A 14,685-nucleotide genomic window follows, 5' to 3' on the forward strand; every position below is an offset into this window, starting at 1 on the left:
GTGCTAAAGGCAGGGGACAGGCTCAGAAGGTGTGCCGGACCCGAACTTATCGTCACTTCCGGGTGAGTCTCGGGCAGGGACTAAAGGAAAGGCGGGCGGTGGCATAGAACAGCACTGAAGGTGTCGGCCACGCTCACCCACCCATCCCTGGGGTTCATCTTTGGTCCTCTCTTCCTTCACTCCTTTAGGACTCCCTTCTCTCCGTCCTGTGTTCTCAGGGACGGAAAGAAACCTCTGCATCTGGTATATCCAAACTATATCCAGGAATATTTCTTAAGATTTGAATGTATAGGTATAGGTATATATACACATATATAACATATAAATATATATTTGTATAGTGTTATATGTAACAATTTCATTTAGGAAAGTAATGGCGATTGTACTGCAAAATTAATTTAAAAAATTAATTAAAGCTGGGCAGTGGTGGCGCCAGGTGGAGTTCGAGGCCAGCCTGGTCTACAGAGTGAGTTCCAGAACAGCCAGGGCTATATAGAGAAACCCTGTCTCGGAAAAAAAAAATCCAAAAATCCCCCCAAAAAATTAATTAATTAAAAAAATAAACTAACCGCTCACCACGGTTTTTCACGTACAAATGGCAAGAAGCTTAAAGACGGAACTGAGTTCCTGAGTTCGCTTTCCCAGCAAGTTTCTTTCCAGAAACTTCCCGTTGAGAAGACATTCAGTCAGACCCTGGGAACTCTCTGTGACAATTAGATGTCAGAGGAAAAAAATAATTATTCATGATGACGTCTCCGATTTGAGAAATTTGCATTGCAGAATACCAGCAAATACAGGTGCCCACATGGAAGAGTTTGTTTTATATTTTTACTCCTCATGTGTATGTATGCATGTTCACATGTGTACATATATGTCTGAGTGTTCGTGTGTGTACGTGTGTATGCATGTGCATGCATGTGTGCTTGTGAGTGCACGTGTGTGCGTGTGCGTGTGCATGTGAATATGTGTATGCATGTGTATGCGTGTGCCTGTGTGTAGTCCGGAGGCTGATGCTGGAGTCTTCTTCAGTCACTTCTGCTTTAGTTTTCGAGACAAGATCTCTTGCTAAATCTGGAACTCATTGATTCTGCCAGAGCTGCGGGCCAGTAGGGCCCAGAGATGCTCTGACCTGCACCTCCCTCCTGCTGGGATTACCAGTGCTCGAAGCCATGTCCAGGATGGACATGTGAACACCAGGATCCAAATTCAGGTCATGGTGCTTGCACAGCAGGGTTCTACCAGAACATCTATCCCCTCCCACCCCACCCACACATGATTTAGGGTTGTTGTTTTTTTTTTAATGGCATTGGTTTAAGATTTGAAATTAAGGTGAGGGTGTGAGAAAGCTGTGCATATATGAGTGTTTAAAAACTAACAATTTCTCCTCAGAACTCTATACCTATATTCTATAATTGTGATGTACATATCAAGAAATCAACCCAAAAGAATCTAAACAGAGAGCTGTGGGTCAGTTAAAATTGAAATTATTAGAAAATGCCCATATACACCAAGAAGAGAATATGAAATAATAGATTACAGAGTTTAAGGGGTTTTTTTTCTGTCAAAATATTCTCTCATGTTATCTTTAAAATAGAAACAACCCAGGGAATAAGGAAAATATAGGTGCTTTTACCAATTTCATTTTTAAAAATTAAAATCTGAAGCATCAGAGTTAGTTTCATCTGCTACCGATTTTGAGTACAAGCAAAACGAGGGTGTTTGTTGGGGACCATCACAAAGATCCCCGCTAATGCTGCAGTCAGCACTCAAGACTTATCTTCACTGTTTTTGTTTAAACTCTTCCTAAAACTGAAATTTAAAAAGTGTGAAAATAGCTGACAATTTGTGCATGCATGTGTGTGTGTGTCTGTGTGTTTAATCTGGAACAGAAAAATGCTTCAGCACCAAGTACCAATTTTGAAACAACTAAAAATTCCTGGTTTTGAAGTAGAATTTCAAATAAAACATTGGGCAATAAGTCTTTCAGGTTTTTAAATATTGATGTTTTTATACTTAAAAATAAAATATTATAAACGGGTTTTGCTTAAGCCCTCCCCCTGTCTAAGGTTACTCAAGGCTACAATGTGTGCTTGCTATAAATAGAAGAGAAAGATATTGATTGCTTTTATCACGGTTATGAGATTCTCAGTAGGCAATACCAACTAGTAAGAGATTCGGAACTTTCCTGTAACCTGCATAAACATCTCTCCCCAAGGCCCTCAAGAACCAGAAAAGACTGTTTTAGCTGTTAGCCTCACACTAATGTCCCGCGAGATTTCTCTGTCACTCAATATGTAATGGTTTCTATTGCATCCTTTACTTTAATACCAAAAAAGATGGTCAAAATTCAAAATGAACTCAGTGGTATCTCTCTGGGCTGTGTGAGTTTTGTCTTGTAGGTCTTTTGCTTGCTTTGAGTTTGATTGTTGTAGGATTCTCTCTCTCTCTCTCTTTCTCTCTCTCTCTCTCTCTCTCTCTCTCTCACACACACACACACACACACACACACAGCCCATTTTGAGTTTTTTGTTGTTTTTTGAAAGAGAGGAAAAGAAAACAGAGAGATCATAAAGTTGGGTGGGTAGAGAAATGGGGAGAGTTTGGCAAGACTTGACCAAACATATTGTATTTAAAAAAAAATGAATCAAAAAAGAAATTAAGAAAGAAAGAAAGAAACAATTGGTCAAAGTAGTCACAAATATCCAAATCCTAAAGACTCCCATAGGAAGAGGGGGACAAGGGGAAGAGACAGAGGAAAGGAGAGGAGGGGAAGGGGGAGAGGGAGAGAGGGAGAGAGAGAGAGAGAAAGGGAGAGAGAGACAGAGAGAGACAGAGAGAGAGGGGGAGAGAGAGAGAGAATGCTTCTACAAAACAGACAGTGACACGCTCTGGGCAAGGGTTCATTTTTCTCACGTTTAGTTTTCTCAGATCCCCACCCCCATGGAAGGGGACTTTATTTGGTCCCGGGGTCACAGGCCAGGTATGGCCCGAGCTTTATTTGGCCTTCTCCTTGGGGCGCAGGTGGTCGGTATGGCCGCACTTCTGCAGCAGTTGACTGCATGAGGATGCAGGCGTGCGCAGCACTTGTGGCTGATCACCTTGTCACAGTTGTACTTCCGGGCAAGCTGACGTGACGCAGGGACGGCTCGATGATGTCCCCGCGCAGACGCAGCACCAGGTGCAAGGTGGACTCTTTCCAGACGGACGGACGCTGTCACTGGGCTCGACCTCAAGAGCGATGGTCTTGCCCGGCAGCGTGTTCACGAAGATCTGCATGTCGGCGTCTGCCGCTCAGCCGCCTCGTTGGAGAGAGAGCCCTTTCTCAGATTTCCTGAAAATCACCTGAAAATTCACCTGCAGGCCAACTGGATGCACCGGATGCTTGTGCTTTCTGAAGCTAGGATTTTCTTTCTATTTATCCGATTTGTTTAATTATACTTTGTTTTTGTTTGTTTGTTTGTTTTGCCAGTGCAGAGGACTGAATATCCAGGATCTTTGGCATGCTAAGCAAACCTTCTACCACTGAGCTATATACCAAGCCCTTAAGAGAAAATCCTGGCTGGGCTGTGGTGGCGCACGCCTGTAATCCCAGCATTCTGGGAGGCAGAGGCAGGTGGATTTCTGAGTTCGAGGCCAGCCTGGTCTACAGAGTGAGTTCCAGGACAGCCAGGGCTGTACAGAGAAACCCTGTCTCGAAAAAACCAAATCCAAAAAACCAAAAAAAAAAAAAAAAAAAAAAGAATAGAGAGAGAAATCCTGTCAGTGAAACTGTGGGAAAATTTGAAATTACTGCACAATAATGAAACTTCCTTGAGGGCCAGGAAATTTCACAGTTCTGATCATTGCTGTATCTCTGGTTCACAGTATAATGCCTGGCACAGAGTTGGTACTCTATTAATAAATTATTATATTAATATATTTGTTGATACGTTACTAAATCTCCATCACCTATTGATTTGTTTTGATTTTACCGCTGTAACAGTTTTTGTTTCTGTGTGACCAACAGTGACTTAGGGAAGAAAAAGGTTATTTTGGCTTACAGTCCCAGAGGAAGGCTGTAAGAGTGTGGAGAGACAGAACAGCAGGCATCAGAAGCAATCAGGAGATGCGTGGACCGGAGGACACATCTTCAACCAGGAACGTGAAGCAAAGAGAAGCAGAACTTGAGACAGGGTTTCTCTGCATAGCCCTGGCTGTGCTGGAACTCGCGCTGTAGACCAGGCTGGCCTCGAACTCAGAAATCCGCCTGCCTCTGCCTCCCAAAGCCAGCTCCTAGTGATATGCTTCCTCCCGCAAGGCTCCCCGCCTATCCCCCACCTCATAAATAGCAGCCAAGTGGGGATCAAGTGTTCAGATACATGCGCCGATGGGGGACATCTCTCATGCGAACCGCCACAGTTGAGTTGGTTTTGCTCTTGTGGGTTTTTTGAGACAGCATCTCATGTAGACGGGGCCAGCCTGGAACTTTCTATGATCACTGATGTGCACCACCATATACTCTCCATGCCCGCCCCTTGTATGCCCGCCCCCACCATGCCACGCCCCCACCGTGCCACGCCCCCACCGTGCCACGCCCCCATCTGTTGGTTTTACAGAAAGAAATCATGGTCAAATAATTGTGGTTAGAAGCATTTCAGACTTGGCTCGAGAACAAAAACAACTAGTTTTCGTGACTCCGCTCAGATTTAAATATTTGCTCTGAGTTTTTTTAAAGTCCTACTAGAGCACACTTTAGTCGGGTGGGGCAGCTCGCCTTGTCGGTGTTGAGACGGCTGGGAGCACGATTTTCTTACCTGGTAGGGTCCATTTAGAAAATTGTCAGTTATCTGACTTAATGACAACCTGCTTACCTATGGGAGCGGTTTCTGAACAACAGTGCTCTCTCGCTCCTGGCTGGTAGAAATCAGTTCAAGCCGGGTGAGACCCGTTTACACTTCGGAATCCCCTCAGCTTGCACCCCGTGGCTGGGGCACTGGAGGTGCAGCTATGACTGCAGCCCTTGTGCCCCGTCTCAGTCTCTGCACACAATCCTTGCAGGTCCCACTTTAAACATCCTATATTCAGAGTCCTACCGTCTACCGTCCTATGGCCCTAACCCCAGTGGGACTCCAATGTCCCCAACTCTCCCTCCCTTCCCGGCATCTGTTTCCAGGGTTGGTCTGACAGATTAAAGAAAGCAAGTTCATTTTTTTAGCTCTGTACCCCACTTTTTTAATAGGGTTATTTGATTTTTCAGGGGTCTAACTTCTTGAGTTCTTTATATATATTGGATATTAGCCCTCTGTCAGATGTAGGGTTGGTGAAGATCTTTTCCCAATTTTGTTGGCTGCCGATTTGTCCTTTTGATGGTGTCCTTTGCCTTACATAAACTTTGCAATTTTATGAGGTCCCAGTTGTCAATTCTTGATCTTATAGCAAAAGCTATTGGTGTTCTGTTCAGGAACTTTTCCCCTGTGCCCATGTCCTCAAGGGTCTTCCCCAGTTTCTTTTCTATTAGTTTCAGTGTGTCTGGTTTTACATGGAGGTCCTTGATCCACTTGGAGTGGAGTTTAGTACAAGGAGATAAGAATGGATCAATTCGAATTCTTCTGCATGCTGACCTCCAATTGAACCAGCACCATTTGTTGAAAAGGCTAGCTTTTTTCCACTGGATGTTTTCAGCTCCTTTGTTGAAGATCAAGTGACCATAGGTGTGTGGGTTCATTTCTGGGTCTTCAGTCCTATTCCATTGATCCACCTGCCTGTCACTGCAAGCTCAAAACTCTTTATTTGGGGTAAATGAAACCCAGAGCAGGGAGAAGGTAAGAGGCCCTTAAAGTGTGTGCGCACCACCTCTCCAAGAAGACCTCTCATGCATGCGCCCCTTACCCAGGGCGGTGATCCCCCATCCTCACTACCCTCCTGCTGTGCATGTGCTAGGATGGTCAGGGTGTGGTGTGTGTGTGTGTGTGTGTGTGTGTGTGTGTGTATGAGAGAGACAGAGAAGAGACACAGTATGCTTAGGTTCCCTATCTGTATAAGAATCAAAGACACACCTGCACTTTGCAGATGTCTTTCTTACTGCTATTCCCTAAAGAACACAATCTAACTACTATTTACATGGCATTAGGTGTGCAAAAAAAATCTAGATATGATGTAAAGTACACAGAAGGATGTTTTGCAGGCTGAATGCAAATCCTGGGATGTCTGATATAAGTGGTTTGAATATCTATGGCTTTGGAATTCTACACAAAAGTTTTGGAATCATCTCTCCATGAATAGGAATGCTGAACCCTTCAGAGATTTGCAACAACAGCTGTCAGGGGGTATATTGACCCTCTGTTTGGATCCGGAATCTTCAAGAAAAGGGACACTGCACTCCTGCCTCCCAGCCCAGGAAGACTGAAAGGTGCTTATTCCCCTCTGCTACACACACACAGACACACACACACACACACACACAAGTATGCACACATATATATACACACACACATGCACCCACGCGCACACACAGACACTGCGCTAGAGGAGCCAGCATTGTCCCAGGTTCGGATGCTTGTATCCCTGTATCCCCTGGAGATAAGTGGATTTGCCAGAAGGAAGCCACTCTGCAATTAATTCCCAAACTCCAAGTGCCACCGGGAAGACAGAACTGAGGAACATGACTTTTCTTCATCCCTGGGAGAGAGTCCTGGGAGAACCACTGTGCTTATCCTGAAATTCACCAACACTAGGCAGCGAAGGTTCATTTCTTGTTTCATTGTTTGTGTGTGCCTAATCAGACAATTTCCCTTTTGTAGTGTTAAATAATTATAAAATTGTACCACCCCGCCAGGCCTCTGCTTCAAGTCCGGGCGCGACCAGCTAAGGGTGACTCTCACTGACGCCACTGAGCCAATCTCTTCCGGCTAGCTCTCACAGCATCCCAGCTGTGTTTCCTCCCCACCATAGACTCTGGAGTCCTGTGCACTCCGCTCTGCACCCAAATACCTGGTAAAGGATGGCTCTTAAACTTGAATAGTTAACCAAATATTTTTATGTATATAAACTCCCAATTACATAACTCCAATTTACAATGATAAAGTCTTATCCCAATATTTCTAACTTCTCCAAAATGCCAGAAATATGACTGAAGCCATCTGGATATCCGCATCTCCCTCTCACTGCTCAGCTAGTCCTGTCCTCTCCTGCGCTCTCTCTCTCTCTCTCTCTCTCTCTCTCTCCACCCCCTCTCTCTCTGCCCCTCACTTCTCTTAGCTCCTCCTCTCTCCCCTCCAATCACTGGCCTCTCAGTGTGAATGGATAGGAAATATCTTGCAACACCCTTCCACTATCTTGTTCAAGTTGCTGTTTCAAACTTCATTTCAAAGAAACAAAATTTACATTTTAGACACATTCAGCCAACACATTAAAGAACTGCCTTGTTTGCTTTTTTTAAATTTCCTAATCAATATCAGCTTGTCGCTAACATCCTAGAGGATTTAGTCTTAAGTGACAGTGACAGAAGGTGACACATCCCTAGAAAAGGGGAAAGGATACATGGGCCTTCTTCCCAAACTTTCTGAACACTTAAGAAGGTCGAACAGGCCAGGCACTGGCAGGACACAGGACACTGAGACAGGAAGCTCTGTCACGGGCCTTGGAGATAAGTTAGACAGCGCTGTTCACCACCCGGAGGCTGCAGAAAGCTGTATACTGCGACAGTTACACAAGCCGTCAGCCCTCAGCTACAGGCCTGGACTTCATCTTGGCTGCCGCTATGTTGTGATATGATATGGTCCTGGCCCACGCTCCCCAACTCAGCACAAGTCTGCTACTGCTCTCTAAAGTGGAGGTCACGGACAGCCACGTCTAACATGACAGGATTGCTGTAAGTGGTTATGAAGTGGGGGATGGTGTGTGTGTGTGTGTGTGTGTACATACCTATTGCCTGAGTTCTCATAAGTTTCCAAACTACGCATTCTGGAGAGAAGAGAGCTCTCATCTAACCTAGACATTTCTGTGTGCACTACATTTTATTATTATACGTGTGTCCACATATACACACATACACATATTAATGCATGCATGCACACACAGACATATACAGACACATACATGTACATGCATGCACATACACAGTACACCCATACACACATATGAACACACACTAATGCATGCATGCATGCATGCACACACATACATGCACACACATGCACACACACAAACATGAGGTATATAACTACCACCAGTTGTGAAATATTACATCATGTTTGGGGTGCGAAGGTGACAGGAACAGAGAGACACCACCTGTGCACTGCACCGAACTCACACCTCACCGCTTCAACCACATAGTGTCGAAAACACATAAAAAAAAAATAAGCTCACTGAACTGTGTGCCGTGACCCCTTAGAAACCGTGTGGCCTTTAGTGGGTTGGCGGTTAGCGATAATGAAGATCACCATGTGCACCCGTGTGCGGGATCCACGTGGACAGGTTCTCCCATCTCTAGACCATGATAAAGAGCAATCCGGACACTGGTGCCAAAGACACTGAAGTGACCCTAACTACAGTGCACCTCCCAACGCACTTGGGAGCCACTGCCTCCCCTGGCATCCCTTTCTCCCCACGCCCATCCCCTCTGTGGCTCAACTCGTTCAGGGACCCGCACTCAAGCCTTAGTGCCCCACCCCCACCCCCGTCTGAGGCCTTCGCCTGAGGCCTTCGACATTCCCGTTCCGCACGCCTCTGTGACTCTGCTACTCTGTACGTTGCAAGCACATAGCACCCGCCTTGCCACTGCTTGCCCACCCCCACAAACGTCAGCTCTCGTCAGCTCTCAGAGGGCAGCCCAGGCCCTGCTGCACCCCTCAGAGGTCCAGCCCTTATAACAGTGAGTGCTCTGAAAGCTTCCTGCCGGGTCTGTCTGGATGAGTGAATGAATGAATGAATGAATGAATGAACAAATGAACCACTTAAGGTCTGGGAAACCGTAGCAGAGACATTGTCCTAACTTCACAGACAAAGCCCCTTCTAGAAAGTTCAGCTGTTTCACTTAGAATAGAGAGCACCTTGGAATCACCCCAGGCCAGCTCCTCCTCCTCCTCCTCCTCCTCCTCCTCCTCCTCACTCAGCCCTGTCAGGTCAGTGTCTCTTGCCTATTTCCTCTCTAGCACCACAGACCACCTTCCTAATGTAGCTCTAGATGGTGGAAGTATCTTCCTCCATTTCCCACTCCCTGCTTTAGTTCTCCAATTTCCCCACCCAGTTTCTCACACTGCTTCCGCCCACACCGAGGAACCTGTAGCCCCACCTGTCAATCATTTCCACTCCAAAGTCCAAAACCCCCAGTCAGCATCCACCCGATTCCCCTCAGTCTACTCACTTCCGCCTGTCTTGGCTCGGGGAGTAAGTCCCCAAGGCAGGCACAAGCCTGTGGTCTATTTGGGGGCTGCCCCGCCCCAGGATCTCCAAGGGCACTGCACTGATCAATGCCCACCCCGTTCCCAGACTCTGATCAATGCCCACCCCTTTCCCAGACTCCTCTTTTCCAGAGCTAGCATCTGAACGACGAGGAGAAAGTGAGGAACATGAAGGAGGCTTGATAGGCTCTCCTCGGCTTGCCATCTCCCTCACAATTCTAAATCCAGGACAGGAGGCCAGGGATGGTGGAGAGGATGGCAGCAAGAGAAAGAGCGCCAGAGACGGCTCCTCTGGTGGGAAGATTTCCACATTAGTTGTTCTTATTTCTTTTTTTAGATTTCTTTTTTGTTTGTTTGTGTTTGTTTGTTTTGTTTTGTTTTGTTTTTCCAGACAGGGTTTCTCTGTGTAGCCCTGGCTGTCCTGGAATTCACTCTGTAGACCAGGCTGGCCTCAAACTCAGAAATCCACCTGCCTCTGCCTCCCAAGTGCTGGGATTATAGGTGTGCGCCACCACCGCCCGGCAGTTGGGCAGTTGTTCTTATTTCTTAGGCACCTGTTAACCATAACTCTGACACTTCTTCAACTCAGGTCATGGCATGAGTGGATGGGGCAGGCAGTGGAACCGCAACTCAAACGTGCACGTTTCCATGAACCGAGTTTGGCAGTCCTTAGAATCTGTCTTCCAGAAGGGACGACGACGAGGTGCTGGGGCAAAAGTCAAACATTGCGTCTGAAATGACAGCCGCCACGGCTTGAATATAAAATGCCTGCCCCCCGCCCCCAGCTTGTATATTTGAGACTTTTGGTTCCTAGCCGGTGGAATCTGTTGAGACTGAAGCTTAAGGCAGAAGTAGGTCTCTGGAGACAAGCTGGTGTCAGCCTGGCCTTGTTCCATCCCAGCCAACTGCTGTGCCACTAACTCCATAACTAACAGAGCCACCAAGGCCCCAAGCCACTCCAGATGCCGCAACTGCGAACCACGCCCATGACGGGCCACATTCCCTTAAGCCGTGAGCCAAAATCAGCCCTCCCTCCCTTAAGTTGCTTTTGTCAGATATTCTGCCCGAGCTCGGAGGGATGTAGCCAAGACAAAGACTTTGCAATCTTTCCCACTAGAACCTGTCCAGTTCGTAACCAAGGCCAGTCTGCATTTTACTGTCTTTGAGCACGGTTTACCTCGGGAAGCATTTGTGTCCAGGATGAACAGACTCTGCGACACAAGGCGGGCATAGTCAGCTGTGGCTGTGTCTTGAGAAAGGAAAAGACCTTGTCAGAGTAGCCAAAATGAATTTCAAAAGTCTTCTTCTGAAAACCAGAGAAGCACAGCCATTTACTTCATCTGCAAAAGTACTGCCCGCAGAGGCTAAAGCAAGAATCCCCAAACCATGGCCGCAGACCAAACCACACCCAGAAATTACAACCCATTTGCCCATTTTTAGACAACAAGCAAAACTCAGAACAATTGCTCACCCTGTAGAAAATAGTGGGAAATGCACATCGCGGCACCCACGGCTTCTATGGAAGGCACCAGGCCCTCTCAGTGCGGGTCCCACTGCCCACGGCAGAGCTGGCCAGTCATGTCTCAGACTGTCTGACCCAAAAAGCCAAAAACAGTCACTTTACTATCTGACCATTGTCAAGCTCTGTTCTAAATGTCAGTTCCCAGGATGTCACACATCTCTCCCTACAGGTGTGACAGCACAAGACTAAAGGGTGAAAACTTTAGAGAAATAAATATGAAAGCCATTTAATCTACCACTTTAATGGGTTTTTTTTTTTCATCCTAAATTCTGAGCATCCCTACAGGTTGATGTGACTTTGGGAGATAAATTGTTCTTAGTCCTCTGTCCTTAAAAAAAGCATTCTCATCCTCATAGGCTAAGATACCATATAAAATTGTATTTGAAAAACAAAGAAAGGGCTGGGCTATAGTGACTCATGCCTTCAATGCCAGCACTCAGGGGGCAGAGGCAGGTGGATCTCTGAGTTCAAGGCCAGTCTGGTCTACAGAATGAGTTTCAGGACAGTCAGGGATACACAGAGAAACACTGTCTCAAAAAACCATAATGAGGAGGAGGAAGAAGAGGAAGAGGAGGAAGAGAAGGAGGAGGAAGAGGAGGAGAAGAAGAAGGAAAAGGAAGAGGAGGGGAAGAGGAGGAGGAGGAAAAGGAGGAGGAGGAGAAGGAGAAGGAAGAAGAAGAAGAAGAAGAAGAAGAAGAAGAAGAAGAAGAAGAAGAAGAAGAAGAAGAAGAAGAAGAAGAAGAAGAAGAAGAAGAAGAAGAAGAAAGAAGAAGGAGGAGGAGGAGGAGAAGGAGGAGGAGGGAAGGAAGGAAGGAAGGAAGGAAGGAAGGAAGGAAGGAAGGAAGGAAGGAAGGAAGGAAGAAAGGAAGGAAGAAAACACATGGAAATATTTTTTCCTCCACTCTCCATCCCCCAAAATCTTGAAATTCACTGTGACCTGTTTCACCTACAAGCAGTGACACAGCCTCAAGTATGTTTCAGAAACCATGTCTGAAAAGAAGCCATCATGTATTTACAACCACACAGAACAGAACGGGGCTAGTTAGTTTTTGTCACCTGGACACAGACCACAGTCATGTAGGAAGAGGAAACCTCAGGTGACAAATTGTCTCCATTGGACTGGCCTATGGGAGTGTCTGTGGGCATTTTCTTGATTAATGACTGATGGAGAGGGCCTGGTCCTCAGTACCATCCCTGACTGATGGAGGAGGGCCTGGTCCTCAATACCACCCCTGACTGATGGAGAGGGCCTGGTCCTCAGTACCATCCCTGACTGATGGAGGAGGGCCTGGTCCACAGTACCAGCCCTGACTGATGGAGGAGGGCCTGGTCCTCAGTACCAGCCCTGACTGATGGAGGAGGGCCTGGTCCTCAGTATCACCCCTGACTGATGGAGGAGGGCCTGGTCCTCAGTACCAGTCCTGACTGATGGAGGAGGGCCTGGTCCACAGTACCAGCCCTGACTGATGGAGGAGGGCCTGGTCCTCAGTACCAGCCCTGACTGATGGAGGAGGGCCTGGTCCTCAGTACCAGCCCTGACTGATGGAGGAGGGCCTGGTCCTCAGTACCAGCCCTGACTGATGGAGGAGGGCCTGGTCCTCAGTACCAGCCCTGACTGATGGAGGAGGGCCTGGTCCTCAGTACCAGCCCTGACTGATGGAGGAGGGTCTGGTCCTCAGTACCAGCCCTGGGCAGGTGGACAGGCCTTGGCAAGCACACCACCAAGCTGCCTTTCCTCTCTGGCTCCTCTTGTCTCTGCTCCTGCTTGAGTTCCTGCCCTGACTTCCTCCAGTGATGGACTAGGGCCGGGACACATAAGGCAAATGGGCCCCTTTCTCCCCGAGTCACACTGCCTTGTGGTGTTCATCATAGCGACACAGAACAAACCAGCGCACAGACGGAGAACCTTCTCGTGGCTGATATGCAGTTTGCAACAGAATGCTTCTGTCCGCTCCGGACGCCACAAGAAGCCAAGATTTTTTTTTTTGTCCTAAAGCGACTCCCTCCATGCCAGCCTAACCCTGTTTAGACACAGCCTTGCTCTACCTTTATTAAATCTATAAAATTACCAGCAATTTGAGTCACACCACTGTTATACCCCCGCACGTACCTCTTCGCCTGGCGGTAGCCAGTTCAAAAGGTCAAAAGAAACTGCAAACGGAGTTAGAGAGTGCCTATAATTTATTTTTATAACTAATGAATCATTAACGGGTACTTCTGGAGGTAATTAAAGGGAAATGGATAGGCCTTGGCTCTAAGGTTGGGAGTTTGCACGTTTGCTCTTAACAGTGAAGCAATAGTCTGCTCTACGCCATTCACAGCATCTGAAAAATTAGTCCAGTCATGTCGCAGGGAGCTAGAAAGGCGATACAGCCCGGGCAGTTCTCGTACATGCTCGGGGAGGCTGGGTTTGGCTCAGCGCCTGCCTGAGGCAGCCAATAACCAAGTCAGATTCCTAAATACCCAAGTCAAGAAAGGCAGTAACAGCAAAGGAAGTGGGGAATTACCTGGGCCTGAGATTTTAATGACTATGTCTTGTAATGGGCACGAAAGGATCAAGTGGCTCCGTTAATCATCTATCTTCTTGAACAGGGATTACATAAGGAAATTAATTACCTAGGCTACATTCTGGCAAGCACGCAGCAAAAGCAGGCTGAGGGCAAAGCCAGGATTCATTTTCCCCGTAGAAATGGTTTCTTTGAGATGGTTCGACTCCATGGGAAACTGAAGCCAGCGCCACAGGAGCAGGGTTGCCTTACCCACTGCTGTCTCTCTCCCCAGGACTGCAGAGTGACATCGTCCGTCCGTCCGTCCGCCCTACGTCCTTAGCACAGCCCCGTCGCCCCGGTCACATGGGATGTGTTTCCAAATGTCTTTAAGATGGTCTTTGTTTTTCCTGCCTCCTTTTCTAAACATCTCTTGGACTCAGAAAAGTCATTGTGACAGCCAAACAAACTTCATTTTAAAAACAGAAGTAGACTGACATCAGAGGCGAGGCAGGGGCCTACAGACCGCAGACAGTTCCGATGATCTAATTACGCAAGGTGACTATTTCAAATCCAAAAATACAAAACCCCAAATGCTCTAAAATCCAAAACCTTCTGAACACTGAAAAGAAGCTGGGGGCTGGAGCGATGGCTCAGTGGTTAAGGGCACTGACTGCTCTTTCAGAGGTCCTGAGTTCAATTCCCAGCAACCACATGGTGGCTCACAACCAACTGTCATGAGATCCGATGCCCTCTTCTGGTGTGTCTAAGAGAGCAAAAGTGTACTCATATGAATAAAATAAATAAATCTTTTTAAAAAGAAAAGAAGCCACACATCTAAGACACCACACCTGACCTCATAAAAAGCATTGACATCCGGACAGAGGCACACTAAAAATACCATCTAAGATCACCTCCGGGCTACACACGTTAGTACAGGAAACACAGGTGAATTCCATGTTTAGATTTGGGTCCAGTCCTCAAGACATCTCATTATGTTTATTAAAATATTCCAAAGTCCAAAGACATCCAAAACTACAAGCATTTCTGGTCCCTAGCACTTGCAGTAGAGGACACTCAATACCAGGATAATGATGAAAACTCTCCGGGCCCCACGGCTGTGAGTCTCTCAGAGCAGAGTAACCACATTGGTAAGCGTTCACCTATATCAGACAAAGCAGAGCAAACTCAGCGGCGAGGAGAGGGTCTGGCCCGAGGTAGGCCTATCGTACTAAGTGCCCATTGACGTTACTTCTTGGGTTTTAATCATTGCCTGACGATTTGTATAGTCAACATA

General features: G+C 46.9%; 1 protein-coding gene and 1 pseudogene across 1 annotated transcript in view; both read right to left on the minus strand.

The window, feature by feature from the left end:
* Positions 1 to 14,685, minus strand: part of Stox2 (storkhead box 2) — a 247,377-nt gene that overhangs the window by 180,775 nt on the left and 51,917 nt on the right. The gene's annotated exons all lie outside the window — the stretch shown is intronic.
* Positions 2,995 to 3,287, minus strand: LOC127668866 (ubiquitin-60S ribosomal protein L40-like; annotated as a pseudogene).

The sequence above is a fragment of the Apodemus sylvaticus genome, chromosome 18 (genome assembly GCF_947179515.1).
Source record: "Apodemus sylvaticus chromosome 18, mApoSyl1.1, whole genome shotgun sequence".
Classification (NCBI taxonomy): domain Eukaryota; kingdom Metazoa; phylum Chordata; class Mammalia; order Rodentia; family Muridae; genus Apodemus; species Apodemus sylvaticus.